We start from the raw sequence: 19,060 nt of genomic DNA, 5'->3' as shown, positions 1-19,060 counted from the left end.
GTTGATATCATATTAATGTTTATCTTATAAAGGGCACTGTCACATGAGTAGTGGGGTGACTAAACCTCGAGATAAGAGTATTCCAAAGTACAAAATCATAATGTGTGCAGTTGACCAGAATATTCACATACCGTTCAATGAGTTTCAATAAGTGCAATTTATTTCCAGTGATAGTACACCCATGAACCAGATGTTACATCAACATTTTTAAACTTTCCTAACCCTGTCACCATGCCCGGGTGCAACTCCGACACCCACAGCACAGGTAGGGGTCTGCCTGCTGGCTGCTGCATCCTGACACTGGTGATGAACCTGGCGAACATTCTCTGGTGGACCGAGACCCAGAAGATCCCAGACTGAGACGTGTCTCCTGCTCAGGGGGCAAAGCGCCCTCAGTGACTTGTGCTACTGGAGTGGGTGTGGACACAGGTGGTGGGGACTCGGAGCAGCTACACACCCTCGGAATGTCCTGAGTGGAGACCCCCAGCGTGTCCAGCTGAGGCTCATCCTCCCTGTGGGTGCCAAAGATTCCCAGCCTGACTCTTTTAGGATATGGGGCACCTGGAGAAGGCCAAGGTTCCTCCTCCCCATGTCCCCTACACCCTGATGGTGCCCACCAAGGTGTGTGACCATGGGCTGCAGAGCTGAGCGCAAATCTGGCAAAACCTGCTGGACCACAGTCTCCATGGTGGTTGCCAACCTTCCCATAGTAGCCTCGAGGCACTCGCATGTCAGAGCCAATACATCAGACAGAAGGCAGAAGGCAGCATGTTAGCATTGTGGATAGCACAATCGCTTCACAGCTCCAGGGTCCCAGGTTCGATTCCGGCTTGGGCCACTGTCTGTGCGGAGTCTGCACATCCTCCCCGTGTGTGCGTGGGTTTCCTCCCACAGTCCACAAATGTGCAGCTTAGGTGGATTGGCCATGATAAATTGCCCTTAGAGTCCAAAATTGCCCTTAGTGTTGGATGGGGTTACTGGGTTATGGGGTTATGGGGATAGGGTGGAGTTGTTGACCATGGGTAGGGTGCTCTTTCCAACAGCCGGTGCAGACACGATGGGCTTAATGGCCTCCTTCTGCACTGTAAATTCTATGATTCTATGACTCCTCTATGGTTCGCTCTCGTCAGCTGGGAGTCTATCGAACCTCTGCCTGCTGTTCTACTGCCTGATGTTGCATCTCCACCGCTGAGCTGATAGCCACTTTCAAAGGCTCATCACCTGACTGGGACTGAGCAGGTGGCTGGTCTCCAGTAGCCCTTTGTGTGCCGGAGACCTGGGTAGTCCCTGCCTCCGACTGCTATGGGGATGTCTCTGTGAGGTGTTCTCCTGAAAGTGGCCCTGAGTCTAACCTAGAGCTGGGCCCCATCAAGGTGTGTGTTAACATGCTAGTGGAGGGTGTGGGGGAGTGCTGTGACGATTCTCCCTCCGTGCACTCGATCAGGCGCCAGAATGGGGCGACTAGGGGCTTTTCACAGTAGCTTCATTGTAGTGTTAATGTAAGCCTACTTGTGACAATAAAGATGGTTATTTTTTATTATTTCAGCCATCCCCCCCCCCCCCCCCCCCCCCCCCCCAGGTCTGGGCTTGTTCCGCTTGTTGTGTGCCAGCTTGGCCTATACTGTGGAGTGAGCCGGACCTACCCAGGTGGCTCCTGTGCTGCAAAGCGCTTTGGGCTCAGTTACAGTCATGCTGACCACCTCGGCATCGGCCTGCCAGACCAGAGAGATGACATTGAGATGCTTGTCGGAGCCATGCCTGAGGTAGAGGACAAGCCTCTGTGCTCCGATTCATCGAATCAAGGCATTGAGGGCCTGGTGATGGCAGAAGCAGGGTGATGCCTTCTTCTCGAGGGAAGTGACCTTTTGCTTGTGGCTGGACCCCATATTGAGCAGTCTCCTGGTGAAAGGTGGTCTGGAGGGAATGATATGAGTATATTGGAGTGGTGTTTAAATATGGCGCCGGGATGTTAAAACACGGCAGCTGATAACGGGTGGGCAAATCAGCTGCTGACCTGCCAGGAGATTCGGAGAGATACTTGCTTGCGCATAATTAATGAGGCTCCAAGCGGGAGGTGGGCGTGGGTTCAGCTGGCACAGCGCCACAGGAACCTCCCTCCATCACACTTAGACAAATAAAATGGAGAATTCGACCTGTAGAAAACCATGATGTGGAGATGCCGGCGTTGGACTGGGGTGAGCACAGTAAGAAGTCTTACAACACCAGGTTAAAGTCCAACAGGTTTGTTTCTAACACGAGCTTTCGGAGCACTGCTCCTTCCTCAGGTGAATACCTCGCCATTCACCCGAGGAAGGAGCTGCGCTCCGAAAGCTCGTGTTGGACTTTAACCTGGTGTTGTAAGACTTCTTACTGTGCAGAAAACCAGGAACAGTCAGAGAGAATTAAAAACACAAAGACAAAGGATAAAAGCAAAATAATGCGGATGCTGGAATCTGAAAGAGCCTTATATCTTCCCATGTTTCCAAGGCCACAATCTTCGAATCTCATTTGAATCAGGAATCTCTACTCTGTCCAGTGAAATGCACACTTTTGTAGCACTAGGTGGCAGTCTATTCTGTAAATTAACAAGCCAAATTGTAAACAGTTACCCCCTTACGTTAAAATTAGCTTGTGGCTCCAGCTGCTGAGAGGAGTTCAATGCAATGACTTACATGTTATTTAGGCAACAGAATGGGTGCTGAAACATTCATCCTGGCCTTGCGTGGTCATTCCAGGCACTGTATTGCAAGGATGCACTGGAGTCATTCTGAGATCTGACTTCCTTGCCCTATATGGTTTTAATTGTCTCTGTATCACATTTTTAAAAGCATAACAAAAGACCCCACCAAAACTAATATAGATGCAGTGCCACCCTGGCACTGCTGCCCCTGCCAGCCTGGAAGTGCCACCCGGGCATCTTGGAAGTGGCAGGGTGGCAGTGCCACAGTACCAGCCTGGCAGCGCCAAGGTTCCCTGGTGCCCGAGGGAGGGCCAGGGTGCGACCTTGCCCTGTCCCAGACCACCATGGGACCACCAATGCCCTGGGAGACGCCCCCCCCCCCCCCCCCCCCCCCCCCCCCCCCCCCCCCCCACGCCCGGGGCCGTTCCACCAAGTCCATGTTTCTGTGGACCAATACTAATCAGCGCCCGGCTGGAGTCTCCTTGGGGGCGCCAATGGATGCCGGTTAGATTCTGGGGTCAGCACGGTTAAGCAGGTTCTTAAATCCTCTTAACCATGTCAGACTGGATCCCGCCCATTGTGGCTGGGACCCAGATTGCCTCGTGAGATCTGGTTAGATCTCGTGGGGTGTTAACGGCTGTCGGAATGCCCGGGGTAGGCTCCCCCGGCATTTACTGTCCGCTCCAATTCCAGCGGGACGCGGCCGGTAGATCGTGCCCCACGAATAGACACAAAATAATTGTCCTCCCTCAAGGCAGCTGGTGGGATTTGAACTCAAGTAATAAAAATCTGGGATATAAAGCTAATCTCAGTAATGGTGACCATCGATTGTCACTGATGTCCTCTAGGGAAGGAAATCTGCTGTCCTTCTCTGGCCTGGCCGACGTGTGACTCCAGACCCACAGCACCATAGTTGACCCTTGACTCTGAAATGTTCAGTTCAAGGTTGATAAAAGAATGGGATATAAATGCTGGTCTGGCTAGCTACATACTCCCTGAAAAATTAAAGGAAAGAAAATTGAAGATACAAGTTGTAAGAATGTACTCACTTTGATAAACTCTGGGCTGTAGTCCTCTTGGTGAATTTCCCCCGACCCTTCTTATCAAACCTAAAGAGGAAATGCCACAGGAATAATTTTCCACTGTTGCCATGGAGATTTAAACAGCATCCAGGCTTCAGCTTGTGGGTTGTAAGCTACCAGTATGTAAAATAGCCACAAACATGTGAAAATAATTTTTTGTGGATAGCTGGGGGTGGGGCAAGGATGTGGTTCTGGGCAGTCACCATCTCACCTTCCTGATGCCAGATTCCCGAAACAGGCACTGTGTGTGAGGGTTGAGGGTCATTGCCCCCCCCCCCCCCAACTCCACTGGGCCGCTTTTGCTTTTCGATGTCCAGACTTGGCAAGGTCCCTGTCCATTACTGGTTTGTTGCTGTAATGGATGAAACCATTAATATAAGAGCCTCAATTGGCACAGGCAAGAATGCCGCCTGCAAGCCTTCCTACCTCGGACTTAATCGGGTACGGGAAGAGGCGGGGAGGAGGCAAGGTCCCATCCAATCAGATGCTGCTTCCTCTGCCTCCAAACTCACCTCTGGTGGGGGATGGGGAGGGTGGGGGGGGGGGGGGGGGGGGAGGACATTAAATTTCACCGATGACTGAACATAGAATAAAGAACATGAATAAAACCTAATAATGTGTGCTTGTTTAACAACAGTATTGTTCTTTCGCTCTTTGAAGTTATTTAATTAAATGCAGGTTAATTGTCAATGGAATTATTGCTCAATTTAATCAAACTAATTAATGCAATCTGCATTATAATTATGCAGTCACAGAAGCATTTTCTGTTACCTTTTAAAAATGTAACTATTCTATTTGTCTGCTATTTGTAAAGTTGTTGCAACATTGAATTTTGTTTGAGATATCTTTGTTCTTCTACGAAATGGGGCAGCACGCTGGCACAGTGGTTAGCATTGCTGCCTCACAGTGCCAGGGACCCGGGTTTAATTCTGGTCTCGGGTGATTGCCTGTGTGGAGTTTGCATGTTCTTCCCATGTTTGTGTGGGTTTCCTCCGGGTGCTCCAGTTTCCTCTCACGGCCCAAAGATGTGCAGGTTAGGTGGGTTATGGGGACAGGGTGGGGGAGTGGGCCTATGTAGCATGCTCTTTCAGAGGGTCGGTACAGACTCGATAGGCCGAACGGCCTCCTTCTGCACTGTAGGAATTCTATGTTTCTATGATGAGATGAGGTTAGAAACTCAGGAAGGGCAGCATGGTGGCGCAGTGGTTAGCACTGCTGTTTCACGGCGCCGAGGTCCCAAGTTCGATCCCGGCCCTGGGTCACTGTCCATGTGGAGTTTGCACATTCTCCCCGTGTCTGCGTGGGTTTCACCCCCACAACCCAAAAAGAGATGTGCAGGGTAGGTGGATTGGCCACGTTAAATTGTCCCTTAATTAGAAAAAGAATGAATTGGGTACTCTAAATTTATATTTAATAAAAAAGAAATTCAGGTAATGAACCAACAAAGTTGAATCATGTATTTTTTATTCTATGGGCTAGAAGTCCTCTTATTGAATGGCACGTTGCTGCAAGAATCCTAAAACAATAGAATTGGATCAACATTTTTTCTTGTGTTCAAAAATTTCCACAACATTTAAAGAAAAGTAGAACAGAAAAATGACCTCAGATTTGTACACATTAAGGCCCCTGATTTTAATTTTTAGCAGTTTTGTGTCAATGAAAATCTCTAAAATTGCTATTGGCAAACAAATGCAGTTTGAAACCGAGGATATAACTGGGATTGGGTGAGGAGAGGAACGAGGTATTGGAAAAGAAGCTGTTTGGTGAGTATCTGGTAAGTAGTTAAGGTCTATTCTATTCCTAAGGTTTAAATTTTTTGTCTTTCATGGAGTGTTACCCATCTCTAATTGCTTTTGAACTGAGCAGTTTCGTAGATTCATAGAATACAGTGCAGAAGGAGGTCATTCGGCCCATCAATTCTGCACCCCACTTAAGCCCCCACCTCCACCCCATCCCCGTAGCCCAGTAACCCCACCTAACCTTTTTTGTCTCCAAGGACAATTTAGTATGGCCAATCTACCTAACCTGCACATCTTTCGATTGTGGGAAGAAACCGGAGCACCCGGAGGAAACCCAGCAGACATGGGGAGAACGTGCAGACTCCACACAAAGAATAAAGAACAAAGAAAAGTACAGCACAGGAACAGGCCCTTCGGCCCTCCAAGCCTGCGCTGACCATGCTGCCCGTCTAAACTAAAATCTTCTACACTTCCGGGGTCCGTATCCCTCTATTCCCATCCTATTCATGTATTTGTCAAGATGCCTCTTAAATGTCACTATCGTCCCTGCTTCCACCACCTCCTCCGGCAGCGAGTTTCAGGCATCCACTATCCTCTGTGTAAAAACAGTGTAAAGACAGTGACACAAGCCAGGAATCGAACCCAGTGCCTGGCGCTGTGAAACAACAGTGCTAACCACTGTGCTACCGTTCTGGGCCATTTAAGGGAGCAGTTAAGAGTCAGCCACATTGATGTGGGTCTGGCGCCACATGTAGGCCAGACTGGGTAAGGATGATGGATTTCCTTCCCAAGAGTGAATTTGAAAGGTTTTTGCAACATTCAATGATAGTTTCATGGTCACCATCATTGAGATGAGCTTTCAAATTTCAGGTTTTATTGATTGAATTTAAATTCCACTGGTTGCCCTGGTGGGATTTGAACTCATGTCTCCAGAACATTAGCCTGGGCCTCTGGCACGCTAGTCCAGTGACATCACAACTACACCATCTCCCCTGTAGCGTCTTTGTGGCAAGGTTAATAAAATATATTAAAAAGGAAAAAAAGTAATTGAATTATATAATTAAGTAATTAACTAAATCACATTAAGGATGGTAGGACAAGTGATGTGTCAAGGTTGTAGCATGAGGGGGCTCTTGGTTTACCAATGTGATCCAGTGCAAACATGCTTGCAGTAAAGGTTTGCAGCTCGTGGAGCTTCGGCTCAGAATCATTGAGCTGGAGGCTGAGCTGCAGACACTGCGAAGCTAACAGGAAATAGAGAGTAGGCATAATTGGGCTTTTTCCTGGTTGGCAGGACATAAGAAGTAATGTGCCACAGGAATCACTGCTAGGACCTCAACTCTTCACAATGTATGTCAATGACTTGGATGAAGGGACCTAAGGTATGGTTGTTAAATTGCGGATAGCACAAAGATAGATAGAATAGTAAGATGTGAGGAGGACATAAGGAGGGTTATTGATAGGTTAAGTGAGTGTGCAAGACTTGGCAAATGGAGCATAAAGTGGAGAAGTGGAAAATTGTCCATTTTGGCAGGAAAAATAAAAAAGAAGCGTAATATTTAAATGGTAAAAGATTGCAGAGCAGGAGCTGAGTATCCTGGTGATGAATTGCAGGAAGCTAATGTACAGGTAGCAAAATAATGAGGAAAGTTAATAGAACATTATCATTTATTGCATGGGGAATAGAATCATAGAATTTACAGTGTGCAGGAGAAGGCCATTCGGCCCATTCGGCCATTCGGCCCATGGAAGGTGCACCCTACCTAAGCCCCCACCCCCACCCTATCCCCGCAAACCATTAACCCCACCTATCCTTTGGCATACAAAAAAGGTTAGTTAGGGTTACTGGGTTATGGGGATAGGGTGGAGGTGTGAGCTTAATTAGGGTGCCCTTTCCAAGGGCCGATGAAGACTCGATGGACTGAATGGCCTCTTTCTGCACTATAAATTCTATGATTCCATGATTCTATGATCCTTTTTGGATACTAAGGGTAATTTAACATGGCTAATCCACCTAACCTGCACATCTTTGGACTGTTGGAGGAAACCAGAGCACCCAGAGGATACACACACACACACACACACACACAGACTTTTTTGATTTTTCAAACCTGGATTTAATTTCATAGATTGACAACGTATTTATTACAAGATCATAAGTAATATAGATGTGGAAAACTGAGTTACTTCCGATCATCCATCCAGAAATGCTTCATTATCCCCGATCATACCACTCATTCTTAAGTAATTAGGAAAATAGGAACATCGAGAAAATAAATCACGGATGTTTATCTCTGCCCTCATACCCAGAAGTCCAGGGCATTTGTTTAATCACCCTGTGTGACGGAGCACTTCCTGACATCAGCCCTAAATTTGCCTTTTGCTTCTTTGAATGTGACCCTGGGCCGGTTAGCTCAGTTGACTACAGGACAGGTGTATGGCTCAGAATAATGCCAACAGGCCAGGTTCAATTCCTATTCTGCCTGAGGTAGACTTGGGACCCGTCTCCTGGCCTGCCCCATGTTTGATGTGGAGAGGTGCCTCTCAAGCTATATAACTAATTGTCTCCTTCACTCTAATAGAGAGGTGCCTGTGTTTCCTCATGGACTATGGCTAATTACCTCCATACATTAAATCTGCAATCCCTTACCTGACACTTGCAAGTTTTAATTTAAATTCTTTTTTATATTTACTCTTGCATAGCATTAATTGTCAGTCTCTAGTGCAGTGTTTTTCAAACTTTTTTCCCAGGACCACTTTTACCAGCCGGACGACATGTGTGACCCACACTGGCTGACCTTTGCGACCCACGCTGGCTGACCTTCGTAACCCACACCGGCTGATCTTTGCGACCCACACCGGCTGACACACCTTTGTAACACACCATTTTCACTCACCTTCAATGCGACAGGTGAGCCTACTTGGTCCTTACGATTTCACTCCAATTGGGTTCACAGGAGGAGAGGGCAATGTGCATATCAGCTGGTTCCTTTGTGCCATCTTTATCTTTGTGAGGACGGAAATTCTAACTTCCTGCATGTAGGTTATTGTGAAGGGCAATAGCAACAAAATGCTTGTTTTACTCAGCACTGGATACTCCTCAGAGATACTCTTCCGTAATGCTGACTGCCTCATGCACTTGTGGCATGTTTTTAAAAATAAATTTAGAGTACCCAATTATAATTTTTTCTAATTAAGGGGCAATTTAGCATGTCCAATCCACCTACCCTGAACATCTTTGGGTTGTGGAGGTGAGACGCACGCCGGCACGGGGAGAATGTGCAAATTCCACATGGACAGTGACCCAGGGCCGGGATTCGAACCCGGGTCCTCAGCGCCGTAGGCATCAATGCTAACCACTGTGCCACGTGCCGCCCTTGTGGCATGTTTTTAATGTGCTGTCACACGTGAGGCTCAGAGGTTCAGTCTCTTCATTTGGAGTCAGCTGTAAGTTAATAATTGACTCTGAGGTCTCAAACACAAAAGGATTTTTCATCCATCGCTTTCCTTTCGAAATTTAAAACTTCTCCTTTGGAAATTAGCAACAAACATTGTTGATCACGTAACCAGATGCAACTGAATAAGGCTTGCCAGTCTATTGACAGTTCCTTTAGTAACATTGCTTTTTTCGATATGTCATCCTAGTGTCGGGAACATGTTGTAGTTTTGACCTTGTACTGGCACTTGCCAAACTTTCAACTACTTTTTGAAGGCATCAATTTCTTCACACTGCCAAAAGCAATCATCATTCTTCCCTCGCAACTTGAGGTTCAGTTCATTTAGAATTTAAAAGATGTCATTAAGGTAAGATATAGTTAGCATCCAACTTTAATTTGCCTGCACTCCCCTGCATATAACACACATGGGCTTTGCGGCCTGATTTGCATTGGCACAATTAACAAAGCCATACCTCCAAAAATCATCTTTATACTGCTTTGTTCCCGATTTCAGGTTCTTCTTAATGGTAAGTTTACCAGAGGCCTTGGAGCTCTGTACAGTCCTGCCATGGACTCCCCTGAGCAGCTCATACCACCACTGCTTTGTCCTGCCATGGACTCCCCTGTGCAGCTCTCTCCAGCAGTTTCAATTCTGAGATCCTGGCCTGTTTGTGTCTCTGACCCTCGCTTCCTTATTTCAAAATGACCCATCTTCAGCTCTTCACAGTGCTGTTGCTTGCTTACTGGTAACTACAAAATGGAGGAATCACTCCTCCGTGATTTTGCGCCTAAAACACGAATGTACAGGATGCATAACATCAGTATACATGTAGGGCGGGTAACCTGCTCGTGTTTGCATTTAAAGGCCAGTTGCGGCCGACGTTCTCAACTTAAAATCCGGTCGGTCGTGGCATTCTTCAAAGCTGGTCGAGGCCGTTGGGCGCCTTTCCCGCATCCGCGACCCTCCAAACCCACGCCCTCAATCCACTTGAGTTCGCAACCTCCACTTGAAAAATCCTGCTCTAGATAATCCTAGAAGCTACCTTTCACGATTAAAAAGATGAACTATCTCCAGTCTTGATCATTGCTCAGTCTCTTGTGTCTTTTGAAAACAATGCATTTGCTTGATTACCTTCCTTGTAGTGGACACAAAACAGAACACCTTGTACAACCAGAATACTCTGCATAGGTGTTTTATTTGTACTCTATGCTTGTTTGCCATTGATATTATTAGTATTCCTAAATCCCTCTCAATTTCCTTAGAAATGTCAATACTATTCATAGTATCTGCGGTATTTATTTTTATTCCAATACGCAATGCTGGTCTATATTTAATTTCATCCGCCAATTCGCATATTTTGTATTTCCTGATAAACTGACATTGACGTTAAATAAAATGTCCACAATCCCTGCCTATCCCCCTCACCAATTTGGTATTAAATACAAATTTAACTCATCTGCATTGAGATTTTGAGTCCGAGTCATTGATTAAAATTAGTGACTAACACCCCAGGTTCCAAAGGGAGTGATGGGCGGAATTCTCCCCCCCCCCCCCCCCACGCCGGGTGGGAGAATTGCCGGAAGGCCGTGCGAGTCCTGCCACGCCGCCCTGGCACCTGCACGCTATTCTCCCCCCCCCCCCCAAACCAGCGCGGCAAGATTCACGGCTGGCCGCTGGGAGAATCGCCGCTCGCCGTTTGTAACGGGCGAGCGGCGATTCTCCGGCCCGGATGGGCCGAGCGGCCTGCCCAACATGACAGGTTCCCGCCGGCGCAGTCCATACCTGGTTGCTGCCAGCGGGAACAGCGCGGGAACGCTGGGGGGGGCAGCCTGTGGGAGGGGGAGGGGGCCTCAAAAGGGGTCTGGCCCGTGATCAGTACCCACCGATCGGTGGGCCGGCCTCTCTGAAGGAGGAACTCCTTTCCTCTGCCGCCCCGCAAGATCCATCCGACATCTTCTTGCCTGGCGGCCGCGGGGAGGACGGCCACCGCGCATGCGACGTCATTTACGCGGCGCTGGCCACGTATGTTACGTGCCGCCGCTTTTACGCGGTGCCAAGGCCCGGCGCACGTAAATGACGCGGCGCCGCTCCTAGCCCCCTGGGGGTGGGAGAATAGGGGGCGAGGAGCGGCCTCCAACGCCGGAGTGAAACACTCCGGTTTTCACTGTGTCGTCGGGACTTCGTCTCCCGATGGGAGAATTGCGCCCAATGGCTTTAATGCAAGAAAATGTCCCAAAGTTCTTCATAATATAAAGGCATATTTGGCACTGAGGCATATAACGAGAGAAGGGCAAGGGATGGAAGGATTTGAAAACAATCCACGGAGGAATTCTTCCCAATATTTAATTTCTGCTCATCCAGTACTGTTAATTCACTGCCATCCAAAACTCCATGGAAAGTCTGTGGGAAAATACAAGATAACGAATGGTACTGTTGGTGGCAAAGTCTGACTCGCTGTGGTTTTTATTATACAAAATAGGATTAATTTGTACATAATATAAAATGATCCACTTTTAGATTAAAACATTCATTTTAACTACAAAAACATGGTTTTCCTTTCGAGCAGGCAGGCAGAAACAACAAAACAAAAGCAAAATACTGTGGAAAGCTGGGGTCTGAAACAAAACCAGAAAATGCTGGAAAAATTCAGCAGGTCTGGCAGCATCTGTGGAGAAAGAATCAGAGTTAACGTTTCGAGTCCACATGGCTTTTCTTCAGAAACAATAGCTGTCTCTGCAGTTGCCATTAATTAAGGTATTAATTAGGGCAGCGCGGTGGCAGAGCGGTTAGCACTGCTGCTTCACAACGCCAGGGACCCAGGTTCAATTCTGGTCTTGAGTGACTATCTGTGTAGAGGTTGCACGTTCTCCCCGTATCTTCGTGGGTTTCCTCCAGGTGCTCCGGTTTCTTCCCACAGTCCAAAGAAGTGCAGGTTTGGATTGGTCATGCCAAATTTTCCCAATATCCAGGGATGTGTAGGTTAGGTTACAGGGATAGGGCAGTAAGGTGGGCCTGGGTAGAGTACTCTTTCAGAGGGTCGATGCAGACCCGAAGGGCCAAATGGCCTGCCATGAATTATAGGGATTCTATGATAATAACTGTGCTGCTTTGTAACTCAGTTATCATAGACCCTTCCCCTGTGCTTTGTCATGACACTAAATTTTACAACAAAGTTCACAAGGTTATGAACAAAGTTACTGGTCAGCTTTTTAACATTCACTATTCATTCTTATCAACAACCGTCCAGTTTTTAGCATTACCCTACCTGCCCCTCAAATCATATCTAAACTCTTTCAGTCAGAATAACTTCAATTATTAGTCACTGCCTTGGTTCTTTTTGTCTTCCTGCATCCAGTGATCAATGTCTGGTGCTGTCCTCTTCATCTGAAGAGTTATTGTCCCTCAGACCTTCTTTGCTGCTGGACTGGGTTACATCCTGGGTGCTCTGGGGGTCTGTGCTGGGTAAGTGTACCACACCACACTTACGGAAGTCATTCCTTGGAACTGTAAAAACAAGAGTACACTTAGCCACTTCAAATTTAAAAGATGAAATGAAATGAAATGAAAATAGCTTTATTGTCACGAGTAGGCTTCAAATGAAGTTACTGTGAAAAGCCCCTAGTCGCCACATTCCGGCGCCTGTTCGGGGAGGCTGTTACGGGAATCGAACCGTGCTGCTGGCCTGCTTTCAAAGCCAGCGAATTAGCCCTGTGCTAAACAGCCTTTGGAAAACAAAATAATTTATGACGATAATATGTATTATGTGATTGCAGTTCTGTAATTCTGTGTTTCATGCAGTGCCCAATAATCAATGAGTGAAAGCTGTACTGAAAGTCACTTATTGTAATATTAGATGTTCACATATTCATGTTTCCAATATTGCAGCAAGTTCATTAAGTTTAAAAATGGGTGAACTTACCACCCAGAGTAATTCACCAAGAATTGTCATTGACATTACACTGAGAATTCTGTGGTAAGTAACTCACCTCCCGACTCTCCAAAGCCTGTCCACCATCTATTTTTTTTTAATGTTTTTATTCTCCATTTTCACATTTTCCTTCAAAATTGACACCCCACCCACAGACAGTAAACGGTAACAAATACAAAATCAATCCCCTTAACAATAACAACGATCCCATCCTCCCACCACCCCAAACAACGGCCCACCTGTCAATATATGCATCCAATAAAACAAACCCTCCCACGATGGAAACAAAAAATAAAGGAGAAAAAGAAAAAGGAGTCCGGGACTGCCTATGGTCGCCATAGAGTCCAAACCCCCCCCCACACACACACAACGCCGTCCAACCTCTGAAAGAGCACCGTACATGATACCCAAGAGTTGTAAACAGCACCCCCCCCTCTCCAACTCCTCCCGTCCACTACCTCTTGTAAAACTCCTCCCCCCAACCTCGGTTCCTTCCCACCAACTTTCCACCCCGGCTAGACCACTCGGACCCTGTTCTGCCAGGCTCTGATGGCCGCAGCCCCTCCCCCCCACCTCACTTAAGCCGGCCAGCGCGGAGGCCCCCGCCCGGGTCCCTTTCCCCCTTGCCCGGCCCAAGGACAGCCCAGTAATCCCCTTTTAGCACACAAATCCCGCATATCCACCTACACCCCAAAGAGCCCTCACTTGAGTGAAAGTCCCATCACTTCCCTTATCCAAATATATACAACATTGGCTCCTTTAGCCCATACACCCGCACGCAGTGAAACAAAAAAGAATAAAATACAGTCATGAGGTTACATTGGCACGTGGCCATTTCTCAGTTCTGCCACAGTCCTTCTGCCTTCGCAAACTCCTCCGCTGCTTCCGCCGTTCCAAAATAAAAGTCCTTGAGCTTGTAAGTCACCCTCAGCTTCGCTGGATATACAATGCCGCACTGCACCTTGCTAATGTACAGTGCCCTCTTCACCCGGTTGAAAGTAGCCCACCTCCTCGCCAGCTCCTGCGTAAAGTCCTGTTATACACGTACACCGGCTTCAGCCCACTGCACCACCTGCTTCTGCTTAGCCCAGCACAGGACCGTCTCCTTCACACTGCACCTACGGAAGCACAGAGTCACTACCCTTGGCGGCTCACTCGCCTTTGGTACAGGCCTCCACGACCGATGAGCCCGATCCAGTTCATACCGGGAGGGATCTTCCCCGAATAGTTTCGCCAGCATCCCGACAAAATACTCAGTCAACCTCGGCCCTTCAACTCCTTCGGGCAGCCCCACAATCCTCATATTTAGTCGCCTGGATCTGTTTTCCAGGTCTTCCATTTTTCCTCACAGATCCTTGTTAATCTCTATCACCTACCACATCTCCTTCCCCATCGAGGTAAGTTGATCACCGTGCTGCAATAATGTCTCCTCCACTTCCTTCAGCGCCTCCCCTTGCTCCCGCACCTCCTCCACTGCGCTCGCCACCGCCGTCCTCAACGGGGAAATCGTCTCCTCCACCAGCACACTCAAAACCTCCCTCATCTCCTTCCTCATTGTCTCCATGTATTTTGTAAACTGCCTTTCGAATTCCGCAGCCATCACCTTAGTTATTTCTTCAGCCGTAAGCAATGCGGCCTCCCCTGGAGCGCCAGCCTCCATTTTCCTTGGTGACCCCGCGGTGACCTTTCCACTCCCCGACGGACCTTCAGCTGTTTTTTATACGCCCGTTGTTTTGCTCACCCTCGACATTTTCCTTTATTGTGCTTTCACTGTGCCTCCTCTGTGCCTTCTCCCTGCTTTTGCCGCCTCCGTGGACCCTGGGACCGGGCTTAAAGCCTCGAAAATGCCGTTCCCGAAAGGGAGCCCTCCATTGCGCGGCTGCCTCCCGCCCGCCGTCACCAGAAGTCCGTCTGTCCACCATCTATAAGGTACAAATCAGGAATGTGATGGAATACTCTCCACTTGTCTGGATGAGTCCCACTCCAATAACATTCATTAAGCTCAACACCATCCAGGGTGAAGCAGTCTGCTTGATTGGAACCTCATCCACCGCCTTAAATATTCACTCTCCACCCGCCTCTAATGCACAATGGCAGTCGTGTGCCACCTACAAGATTCACTGCAACAACTAATCAAGGCTCCTGAGACAGCACCTTCCAAACGCATGACCTTTACCACCTTGAAGGACAAAGGCAGCAGATGCATGGGAACACCTTGACCTGCATGTTCCTCTCCGAGCCACACACGACCCCAACTTGGAACTCTCATCGTCACTACCTACTCAAGGGCGATTAAAGATGGGTAATAAATGCTGACCTAGCCAATGACCCTCAGACACTGTGAAAAAAATATTTTAAAATTGCATTCCTATTAAAAGTTCAAATTCAGCCAAAAATACGTCTAAGTATTCCCATCATAATAGGTTGGTCATTGTAATTTAAAAGTATATTTTTGCAACATGTATGAACATGAATAATTCACAGACAGGAAAACACCAAGTTGTCCATCAATCCCACCTGGATCATCATGACTATGTACTTCCTACAATCCAACCCCATTCTTCACCTTTCCCCAACTGTGCTGTCATCCATTATTCTGGAATAGGCAACACATAACAAAGTCCAAGGCAATAAACAAGGGAAAGAAAGAAGCTGGAAAATTCCTCTCCAACCACTTCATGTGACTTATTTTATTCATTCAAGGCATGTGGGTGTTGATGACATGACTGGCATTTATTGCAAATCCCTAATTGCCCTTGAGAAGGTGGTAGTGAGTCATCTTCTTGAACCACTGCAATGTGTGTGGCGTAGGTACATCTACAGTGTTATTTGGGTTTTAACTCAGCAACATGAAGGAGCCGTGATATAGCTCCAAGTCAGCTGATGTGTAGCTTGGAGGGAACTTGCAAGTGGTGGTGTTCCCATGTGTCTGCTGCCTTTGTCCTTCTAGGTGGTCATGGGTTTGGAAGATGGCAGTCACCTTCCCATTCAAAGTTCAGACAGAGCCTAACCATTCTGGAGCTTAATGGAGCAGTAGCTCAACCATTCTAAGTTGATATCAAGATTTTCTGTTTACAAAGCCTTTAGGGCAGCATGGTAGCATGGTGGTTAGCACAATTGCTTCACAGCTCCAGTATCCCAGGTTCGATTCCCGACTTGGGTCATTGTCTGTGTGGAGTCTGCACGTTCTCCCCATGTGTGCGTGGGTTTCCTCCGGGTGCTCCGGTTTCCTCCCACAGTCCAAAGATGTTCAGGTTAGGTGGATTGGCCATGATAAATTGCCCTTAGTGTTGGGTGGGGTTACTGGGTTATGGGGATGGGGTGGAGGTGTGGGCTTGGGTAGGGTGCTCTTTCAAAGAGCCGGTGCAGACCCAATGGGCCGAATGGCCTCCTTCTGCACTGCACATTCTATGAAATTCTACCATGCTTACTCTTCGTCGGGCCTCCCATTGGCTTGTGGGTATCTGGGTGAACTAGTCATGCAGACAAACCCTATTTCACAAACCCTGAACTGTTGGAAAACTGTGGGCCATTGTCTGAAATGACTAAGTCTGGAATGTCATGCATTGGCAAAGATTAATTATAGTCACGTAATGACAGCTTCAGAAGTAGGACCATACAGATGTTTACCCTTAACCCATCTGGAGTGATAGTCAACACCTAAGGGGAATGTCTTCCCTTTGAGGTCAAAAAAGATTCATTCTGGGACATTTCCACATCCTGGATGGAAATGAGGATCAGTGGTTCTCTTGTTCCTGCCAATAGATTGCACCTGATGCAGTTTGAAATAATTTCTTGTCATGGTTTTGAGATCCCTGGCCACGAAACAGAATTTCACTAGCATGACACCTTGTAGTGACTAAATGTCCCCAGTGTATTCTCTGGAGAATCCCGATTGTGAGGACTGTAGGCATAACCAAGCTCTCATCATAAATCAGCAGGACATTGTGACATCTTTGTTGCCTGAAGTATTGCTTCAGGATGAGATTATTTGGCACATATTCTGGCCATCCTTTTATGCCGTATTCCTGAATTTGAGCATATATTTAATGTGCTTTTTTGTACCTTTCAAATTTCATTTAGCCTCTGTGTTGTTGCTGGTAGAAAAATTGTAGTTAATGAATTATAGGAGTCCACGCCTTCAACAAAATTTACGTCCTCTTGTTCAGGTTTTTCAACAGGAATGCGTGACAAAGTGTGCACTGTAGATTGTTGTTTTCATTGGATAAGTTTTAGCTTCAAATCTGACCAATCTGAAGTGAATGCCCTGGATACTTGGTGCACATTTAACAACATAATCAATGGTTTGTTGTATGTCTCCATGGTAAACATTAGGATAAGACATAATCGTCAAGATGTTGCCAGGGAACATGCATGAAAACCATTTCAGGTGGTCACCTTGACGGTACATAGAACATAGAACAGTACAGCACAGAACAGGCCCTTCGGCCCTCAATGTTGTGCCGAGCCATGATCACCCTACTCAAACCCACGTATCCACCCCATACCCGTAACCCAACAACCCCCCCTTAACCTTACTTTTATTAGGACACTACGGGCAATTTAGCATGGCCAATCCACCTAACCCACACATCTTTGGACTGTGGGAGGAAACCGGAGCACCCGGAGGAAACCCACGCACACAGGGGGAGGACATGCAGACTCCACACAGACAGTGACCCAGCCGGGAATCGAACCTGGGACCCTGGAGCTGTGAAGCATTTATGCTAACCACCATGCTACCCTGTTGCCCTTACAGAATCTGGTAACTGGAGAACCTCATCATTGCAAAACACACATCAGATCATCTCATGGCTAATGCCAGGGAAACACAATCCCGGAGGTGAAAATTTACAGAACGTGGTGGTCCTCATAATCTGGGGGAAAGTTTTCCGTTTGGAGCAAAAAAAATCAGAGATTCAGTCATTACAACAATTGGGCAATTCATGAGAAACCGGGGATAGACTAAATCTTGATTTATGAAGCGGTGTGGGCAGGGAAGGGCGGGAGGAATGACACTGAAGTGTATCATTTCGGCTACATTTCCGGCTCTGCGCACCGATATCTCTCTGGGAGGGAAGCTGGGGTGGGCGAGGGCTACATTGTCCCAACTGTGACTATAACTGGGGCCAGGCAAACAGCGGGAAATAACGCTGCCCCTCCGGCACTCTGACAGCATCAAACAAAAACTTCAAATATAAACTGCACATAACAGTGCTCTTGTTATTAAAAAGTCCCCGTTGTATCATTAATTTAAGTGAAATCAGAGGATTTTCCAGACACCATTCGGCCCATCGTGCCGGTGTTGGTCCCATTTTCCTCACAGCCCCGCACTCCGCTTTCCCAGTTCTACAGGCAGAGTTCAGTTGATTGCTCACATTGACCTTCCTACCGTTTAAAAAGGGGGTCTTCGTCTCCGCTTTGCAGATTTGCTCTTTCTGGGAGGCTCTCTCTCCGGTGGAGGAGGTTTTCAGGCTTGACACGAAGGTGGAGCAAGTGTCCGGGTCTCTGCACACTTTGTCCTGAGTGTAGACCGCTGTGGCCTTGGATGGGGTGCAGCCCATGGTCTGGCCCGAGCCCTCAGCAACTCTGCACTCGCCTCTCCCCCCACTCCCGTCCACACAGATGTTTGGCCGTGTCGCCCAGGCGAGCGCCACAGGCTGACTGCTCACTGAACACAGTCAGCCCCACCACACTGGGGGAGGGAGTGAAATGTGGACCCCACCCCGCACCCCGTTCAATATCACAACCCGGCAAATACACATTTACACATCCTCCTCCTCCGTGTCTCTGCTTTTATTTTGAAACAACAATCAGGCAACAATCGTGCGGACGATCACATTTATTCCTGAAGTCCCAGCAGGGAGCTCAGGCCATCTGCCTCCGACATTGAATTGGATTTGTTTATTGTCCCTGTACTGAGGTACTGTGAGAAGTATTTTAATCGTACATCTGAAACATGTCATTTAGTACATGAAAAGAAAATACGTAATAGGCCAACACAAGGTACACAATGTAAATACATAGACACCAGCAGAGGGCGAAGCAGACAGGAGTGTAGTATTAATCAGGTCAGTCCATAAGAGGGTCATTTAGGAGTCTGGTAACGGTGGGGAAGAAGCTGTTTTTGAACCTGTTCGTACGTGTTCTCAGATTTTTGTATCTCTTGCATGTTGGAAGAAGTTGGAAGAGT

The 19,060-nt window shown here is 47.5% G+C and overlaps 1 protein-coding gene and 1 long non-coding RNA gene across 2 annotated transcripts in view; both read right to left on the bottom strand.

Moving 5' to 3' along the window:
• akap14 (A-kinase anchoring protein 14) overlaps nucleotides 1-19,060 on the bottom strand; it is a 65,482-nt gene that overhangs the window by 33,076 nt on the left and 13,346 nt on the right. The gene's annotated exons all lie outside the window — the stretch shown is intronic.
• Nucleotides 11,371-18,646, bottom strand: LOC119952468. The gene is made up of 2 exons (XR_005457861.1): nucleotides 18,260-18,646; nucleotides 11,371-12,443 (listed from the first exon to the last, which is right to left on the bottom strand). It is a non-coding gene; the product is annotated as an uncharacterized LOC119952468 (long non-coding RNA).

The sequence above is a fragment of the Scyliorhinus canicula genome, chromosome 17, assembly GCF_902713615.1.
Source record: "Scyliorhinus canicula chromosome 17, sScyCan1.1, whole genome shotgun sequence".
NCBI classification, from domain to species: Eukaryota; Metazoa; Chordata; class Chondrichthyes; order Carcharhiniformes; family Scyliorhinidae; genus Scyliorhinus; species Scyliorhinus canicula.
The sequence above is the reverse complement of the archived record's forward strand: the minus strand, read 5'-3'. Positions and strand labels throughout refer to the sequence as shown.